Raw genomic sequence first — 8,501 nt, 5'->3', positions numbered from 1 at the left:
TCTGAAAATTCACAGAGAAACTCACAGTAACGCCCAGGTGGACGATAGATAATAACAAATAAAACTGGTTTTTGGGACTTCCAATTTGGATGGACAAGACTAAGAGTCAAGCTTTCAAATGAATTAAAGCTCTGTCTGGATTTTTGATTAATTAATAAGCTGGAATGGAAGATTGCTGCTAATACTCCGCCTCGGCCCGTGCTACGAGCGTTCTGACAGGTAGTGTGACTCGGGGGTGTTGACTCATTTAAACTAACATATTCATCCTGCTGTAACCAGGTTTCTGTAAGACAGAATAAATCAATATGTTGATCAATTATTATATAATTTACTAACAGGGACTTAGAAGAGAGAGACCTAATGTTTAATAGACCACATTTAACTGTTTTAGTCTGTGGTGCAGTTGAAGGTGCTATATTATTTTTTCTTTTTGAATTTTTATGCTTAAATAGATTTTTACTGGTTATTGGTGGTCTGGGAGCAGGCACCGTCTCTACGGGGATGGGGTAATGAGGGGATGGCAGGGGGAGAGAAGCTGCAGAGAGGTGTGTAAGACTACAACTCTGCTTCCTGGTCCCAACCCTGGATAGTCACGGTTTGGAGGATTTAAGAAAATTGGCCATATTTCTAGAAATGAGAGCTGCTCCATCCAAAGTGGGATGGATGCCGTCTCTCCTAACAAGACCAGGTTTTCCCCAGAAGCTTTGCCAATTATCTATGAAGCCCACCTCATTTTTTGGACACCACTCAGACAGCCAGCAATTCAAGGAGAACATGCGGCTAAACATGTCACTCCCGGTCCGATTTGGGAGGGGCCCAGAGAAAACTACAGAGTCTGACATTGTTTTTGCAAAGTTACACACCGATTCAATGTTAATTTTAGTGACCTCCGATTGGCGTAACCGGGTGTCATTACTGCCGACGTGAATTACAATCTTACCAAATTTACGCTTAGCCTTAGCCAGCAGTTTCAAATTTCCTTCAATGTCGCCTGCTCTGGCCCCCGGAAGACAATTGACTATGGTTGCTGGTGTCGCTAACTTCACATTTCTCAAAACAGAGTCGCCAATAACCAGAGTTTGATCCTCGGTGGGTGTGTCGCCGAGTGGGAAAAACGGTTAGAAATGTGAACGTGTTGGCGGTGTACATGGGGCTTCTGTTTAGGGCTACGCTTCCTCCTCACAGTCACCCAGTCGGCCTGCTTTCCCGGCTGCTTGAGATCTGCTGGAAGGGAACTAACGACGGCTAAGCTACCTTGGTCCACACCGACTACAGGGGCCTGGCTAGCTGTAGAATTTTCCACGGTGCAGAGCTGAGTCTCCAATTCGCCCAGCTGGCCTCCAAAGCTACGAATAAGCTACAGTTTTTACAAGTACCATTACTGCTAAAGGAGGCCGAGGAATAACTAAACATTTCACACCCAGAGCAGAAAAGTGCAGGAGAGACAGGAGAAGCCGCCATGCTATATCAGCTAAGAGCTAGTAGCTGCGCTAAGCTAGCGGATTCCTAAAAACACACAAAGTGAATAATGTGCAAATAATTTAGAGGTGATTCAGCAGAGGGAGTGCTTTAGTTAAGGCACGTGAAGATGACGACACCAAAAACAGGAATAGTTTTACAAATGGCGGAAACAGACATGTTTTTTCTGTCCCCATCTTCTCTGACTGATTTTTCACTAGTTTTGCATTTGGCCAGGGTCAGTGTGACTACTGGTAGCGTGGTTCAGTACCCAGACCATACAGAGTTTGCACATCTAGTCCAACTCCTCCAAGATGGTACATTAATATTTGTCATTGCCAGAAGGTTTGCTGTGTCACCCAGTACAGTCTCAAGAGCATGGAAGAGAATCCAGGAGACAGGCAGTTACTCTAGGAGAGCTGGACAGAGCTGTAGAAGGTTCTTAACCCATCAGCTGGACCAGTATCTGCCCCCTTTGTGCAAGGATCAACACAGCCATACAAAATGACCTTCAGCAGGCCACTGGAGTAAATGTCTCTGACCAAACAATAAAAAACAAACTTCACGAGGGTTGCATGACGGCCTGATGTTCTGCAGTGGGCCCTTTGCTCACTGATTGGAATTTACTACAGAACACCACCACTGGCAGCCTGGGCTTTTCACAGATGAGACTACGTAGGTTCAACCTGAACACATGTGACAGACGTGAAAGGGTCTGGAGATGCCGTGGAGAACATTAAGCTGCCTGCAGCATCATTCAGCATGACCGATTTGGTGGTGGGTGAGTGATGGTCTGGGGAGGACACACAGATCCCTGCAGGCTAGACAACGGCACCCTGACAGCTATTAGGTATCAAGATGAAATCCTTGGACCAACTGTCAGACCCTACGCTGGTGCAGTTGGGCCCGATGTAGCGAGAGCATGCAGGCACTTCCTGGAGGATGAAGCAGTTGATCCCACTGACTGGCCCCCACACTCGGAAATGAAATGCTATTGCATTTGTGCAATATCTCTAAAATTAGAAAGGTCTTGTCTCAGAGTGATGCTGAAAAACTAATTCATGCATTTATTTCCTCTAGGCTGGACTATTGTAATTCATTATTATCAGGTTGTCCTAAAAGTTTCCTGAAAAGCCTTCAGTTAATTCAAAATGCTGCAGCTAGAGTACTACGAGGGACTAGAAGGAGAGAGCACATCTCACCCATATTGGCCTCTCTTCATTGGCTTCCTGTTAATTCTAGAATAGAATTTAAAATTCTTCTTCTTACTTAGAAGGTTTTGAATAATCAGGTCCCATCTTATCTTAGGGACCTCATAGTACCATATCACCCCAATAGAGCGCTTCGCTCTCAGACTGCAGGCTTACTTGTAGTTCCTAGGGTTTGTAAGAGTAGAATGGGAGGCAGAGCCTTCAGCTTTCAGGCTCCTCTCCTGTGGAACCAGCTCCCAATTCAGATCAGGGAGACAGACACCCTCTCTACTTTTAAGATTAGGCTTAAAACTTTCCTTTTTGCTAAAGCTTATAGTTAGGGCTGGATCAAGTGACCCTGAACCATCCCTTAGTTATGCTGCTATAGACTTAGACTGCTGGGGGGTTCCCATGATGCACTGAGTGTTTCTTTCTCCTTTTGCTCTGTATGCACCACTCTGCATTTAATCATTAGTGATTGATCTCTGCTCCCCTCCACAGCATGTCTTTTTCCTGGTTCTCTCCCTCAGCCCCAACCAGTCCGAGCAGAAGACTGCCCCTCCCTGAGCCTGGTTCTGCTGGAGGTTTCTTCCTGTTAAAAGGGAGTTTTTCCTTCCCACTGTCACCAAGTGCTTGCTCACAGGGGGTCGTTTTGACCGTTGGGGTTTTTCCGTAATTATTGTATGGCCTTGCCTGACAATATAAGGCGCCTTGGGGCAACTGTTTGTTGTGATTTGGCGTTATATAAATAAAATTGATTTGATTTGAGTTGATTTACATGTTTTAAAATGTGTAAATTCCATATCACCCTTATAGAAATGAGCAACCTGATCTATGAATGGTGTGCACTGATGATTGTGTCTTTCAAATAAGAAGAATAGCATATATTGTCTATTTAATAGGTTTGGATGAATGGATATGCAGTTTGTGTCTACCCAAGTGCACAAAATACTGACAACAGAACATGCAAATAGGTTAATTCAGCATACGCAACGTGACTTATCAAGCACAAAATACGAGGTCTGTTAGAAAAGTATCGGACCTTTTTATTTTTTTCAAAAACCTGATGGATTTGAATCACGTATGCTTGCATGAGCCAACCTTGAACCTTTGTGCGCATGAGTGAATTTTTTCATTTGCTTGTAAGCAGCCTTTGTGTGAGGATGGGTGTAGTCTCTCTGCGTTTTTTTCATTCCAAGGAAAAAGACGGAATGACTGGAGCAGCGCTGCATCAAATTTTACCAGAAACTGGGCGACAGCCAGGTGGAAACCATTTGGATTATTCAGACGGCTTTCGGTGACAATCCAATGGGTACAAGGATCCTATGGATCCTCTGGTACAACTGGTTTAAAGACATCCGTACAATGGTGGAGAGCGAGCCACGCTCTGGTCAGCCATCAACATGCACAAATGACCAGATCATTTCCAAAAGCGCCTTCGTGTTGAGGTCTCACAGGCCTCGGATAGTCACATGACTGAAAAGCCACCGAAAGCCGTCTGAATCTTCCGAATGGTGGAAGAGGTGGGCATCATTTTTTGGAGTCCAGCATGTCCTGTGAGACTTCAACATGGTGGCGCTTTTGCTCCGCCATCAGCTTCGTGCCGAAGCCATCGGCATGAATTTCGCTGCAACTCTTTTCATGGCCAAATTGGAATGTGCTGAAAAAGTGCTGATGTCCACCTCTTCCGTAATTTCTCGGATAGTCACATGACGGTCCCACATCACCACAACGTTCACTTTGGAAATGATTTCCAAAGTGATGATCTGGTCATTTCAGTATGTTCATGCCGACCAGAGCGTGGCTCGCTCTCCACCGTTGTGTGGACGTCTTTAAACCGGTTGTACCGCTCCTTAATCTGTGTGATGCCCGTAGGATCATCACCAAAAGCCGTCTGAATAATCCGAATGGTTTCCACCTGGCTGTCGCCCAGTTTCTGGCAAAATTTGATGCGGCGCTGCTCCAGTCATTCCGCCATTTTCCTTAGAATGAAAAAACGCCGAGAGACTAACCCCACCTCACACAAAGGCTGCTTACAAGCAAATGACGCAATCGACAGGCGTGAAAAAAATCACGCATGCGCACGAAGGTTCAAGGTTTGCTCATGCAAGCACACGTGATTCAAATCCAACAGGTTTTTGAAAAAAATAAAAGGTCCGATACTTTTCTAACAGACCTCGTAGATTTAAGAGACTAGTGACAGCATCTGTAGTTTGCACTTTTGAAAAGAGCACGTTAACTGCCGTGGGGTTTATACACACATGGATAAATCTGATTCAAAGTCATGTCCTGTGACGTGTTTGAGGTATGTATTTCTTTATTGTCATTCAGGAATCTTCTTTAACAGAATATACGATGATTAAACAGTTAATAGTGGCCTATTTATAAAAGCAAAATTACACAATCACAGCATAAATAATATATTTTTAATGTATTCCTATTTCCGCCTTTTCATCAATGTTCAGTTTCTTTTTCTCAGGTCTGTCCAGTACCACACACAGCACCTGTGCTGTGGACAGCTCCACCTACAAATAAAAAAAAGTGCACAAATCTATATGATTCTCATTCTATGTCTCTCCAGTTATGTAAAAATGAAGTGACGATGTTCCCACCAGAGTCAGTACCTGTGCTGTGAAAAGCACCTCAGTCATTTGACACCGACACTTTAAGGTGACCTGGGGAGCGAGATGACCACTGGCGCGATGGTGCATCTGGGCTTGTGCCACACACCTTGCACCTCTCGTAAAGTAGCAGACAACTCATTTTCAAGGCTTGTTCATTTTGTATTTGATACGTTTAATAACTAACATGAGTTAAGACATATATGTCTGCCTTATTTATGCATATTCTTCTTCTTTGTCTTTCGGCTGTTCCCGTTAGGGGTCACCACAGCAGATCAATTGTTTCCATCTCACCCTGTCCTCTGTATCTTCCTCTGTCACACCAACCACCTGCATGTCTTCCCTCAGCACATCCATAAACCTCCTCTTTGGTCTCCCTCTTCTCCTCCTGCCTGGTGGCTCCATCCTCAGCATCCTTCTCCCTATATACCCTGGGTCCCTCCTCTGCACATGTCCAAACCATCTCAATCTCGCCTCTCTGACTTTGTCTCCAAACCGTCCCACCTGAGCTATCCCTCTGATATGTTCATTCCTAATCTTGTCCATTCTTGTCACTCCCAAAGAGAATCTCAACATCTTCAGCTCTGCCACCTCCAGCTCTGCCTCCTTGCTTTTTGTTAGTGCCACCGTCTCTAAGCCATACAACATAGCTGGTCTCACTACTGTCTTGTAAACTTTCCCCTTCACTCTTGCTGATATTCTTCGGTCACAAATCACTCCTGCCACCATTCTCCACCCACTCCACCCTGCCTGCACTCTTTTGTCTACCACACTCTCCATTACTTTGAACAGTTGACGCTCTCCAAAGCATATCTCCACCTCTCCAGACTAGACTCAACTTGCTCTCTACTCTCACTACAGATCACAATGTCATCTGCAAACATCATAGTCCATGGGGACTTCTGTCTGATCTCATCCGTCAACCTGTCCATCACCACTGCAAAGAAGAAAGGGCTCAGAGCTGATCCTTGGTGTAATTCCACCTCCACCTTGAATGAGTCTGTCATTCCGACTGTGTATCTGACTGCTGTCACACTATTCTTATACTTGTGCTGCACTACCCTAACATACTTCTCTGCCACTCCAGACTTCCTCATACAATACCACAGCTCTTCTCTTGGCACCCTATCATAAGCTTTTTCTAAGTCCACAAACACACAATGTAACTCTTTCTGGCCTTCTCTGTACTTCTCCAACAGTATTCTCAGAGCAAACATTCAATCAATCAAGTTTTATTTCTATAGCACTTTACAACAGTTTTCACTGAACCAAAGTGCTTTCCAATAGCACCAGCTAGAGATAAAATAAAAAAGAACAGTACGAAAAACACAATAAAACACAATAAGAGCATCCAAAATAGAATAAAAATAGACAAAAAAGTGTCAAAGCAATTATGTGCAAAAAGCTGCCCTGAACAAGAATGTTTTTAACTTAGCTTTAAACAGAGGCAAGCTATTAATGGACCTCAGTTCAGGAGGTAATGCATTCCACAACTTAGGACCTGCTACTGCAAAAGAACGGTCACATTGTTTGGACCTGGACCTGGGAACCTCCATAAAGTTTTGGTCAACAGATGGAAGTGCTCTGACAGGGTTGTGTGTTTTTAACAGGTCACATAAATAAGAAGGTGCAATGCCATTTACAGCTTTAAAAACAAATATTAACAGTTTAAAATCAACTCTAAAATGGACTGGAAGCCAGTGCAGGGACTAAAGTACAGGAGTGATGTGGCTGTGCTTCCTGGTGTTGGTCAACAGGCGAGCAGCAGCATTATGGACCAGTTGGAGTCAGTTTGGTGAGCCTTGAGTGATACCAACATAAAGTGCATTGCAATAGTCAATCCGGGAGCTGATAAAAGCATGCATAGCCTTTTCAAGGTCCTTTTGGCTTAGAAAGGTTTTGACTTTTGCCAGGAGTCTCAGCTGGAAAAAACTGGCTCTTACCACACTGTCAATTTGTTTCTCAAATTTTAAATAGTCATCAAACAGCACACCAAGGTTCCTTACCACAGCCCTACGATAAGGAGCCAGGGAGCCAAGATCGGGATCAGAGTTAGTTTAAGCTCCAAACAGAATATACTCTGTTTTGGCTTCATTAAGGTGCAGAAAATTCTGAGCCAGCCAGTCCTTAATATCCTTAAAAAAGCTATGTATGGAGTCCAAAGCACTTGTATTATTAGGCACAACTGGCATATAAATCTGGAAGTCATCGGCATAAAAATGAAAGTGAAGATTGTGTTTGGTGATGACTGAACTCAGTGGAAGCATGTACAAAGAGAACAAGAGCGGTCCGAGGATACTGCCCTGGGGCACACCAGTGGTCAGAGGAACTGTGGAGGAGGAGAAGTCATTAACCATCACCCTGAAAGTCCTGTTGGTCAAATAAGACTGAAACCACTCCAAGACAGTCCCCCGGAGACCATTGCATCTGTAGTGCTCTTTCTCGGCATGAAACCATATTGCTGCTCACAGATCTTCACCTGTTTTCTAAGCCTAGCTTCTACTACTCTTTCCCATAACTTCATGCTGTGGCTGATCAACTTTATGCCTCTGTAGTTACTGCAGCTCTGCACATCACCCTTGTTCTTGAAAATAGGAACCAGCACACTTTGTCTCCACTCCTCAGGCATCCTCTCACTTTCCAAGATTTTATTAAACATTCTGGATAGAAACTCTACTGCCGTCTCTCCTAGACATTTCCATGCCTCCACTGGAATGTCATCTGGACCAACTGCCTTTCCACTCTTCATCCTCTTCATAGCAGCCCTCACTTCTTCCTTACTAATCTCTTTTACTTCCTGATTTACTCTCACCACATCATCCAGCCTTTTCTCTCGCTCATTTTCTTTATTCATCAGCTCTTCAAAATATTCCCTCCACCTTCTCAGCATACACTCCTCACTTGTCAGCACATTACCATGTACATCTTTTACCACTTTAACCTGCTGCACATCCTTTCCAGCTCTGTCCCTTTGTCTGGCCAATTAGTACAAGTCCTTTTGTCCTTCCTTACTATTCAACTTCTTGTACAGCTCGCAATATGCCTTTTCCTTTGCTTTTGCCACTTCTCTTCTCGCCTTACGCCGCATCTCCTTGTACTCCTGTCTACTTTCTTTGTCTCTCCGACTATCCCAAAACGTTTTCGCCAACCTTTTTTTCCTTATGCTTTCCTGGACCTCTTCGGTCCACCACCAAGTCTCCTTGTCTTCCTTCCACTGTCCAGATGTCATACC

This window comes from Thalassophryne amazonica, chromosome 3, assembly GCF_902500255.1.
Source record: "Thalassophryne amazonica chromosome 3, fThaAma1.1, whole genome shotgun sequence".
Lineage (NCBI taxonomy): Eukaryota > Metazoa > Chordata > Actinopteri > Batrachoidiformes > Batrachoididae > Thalassophryne > Thalassophryne amazonica.
Note: the sequence above shows the minus strand (reverse complement) of the source record.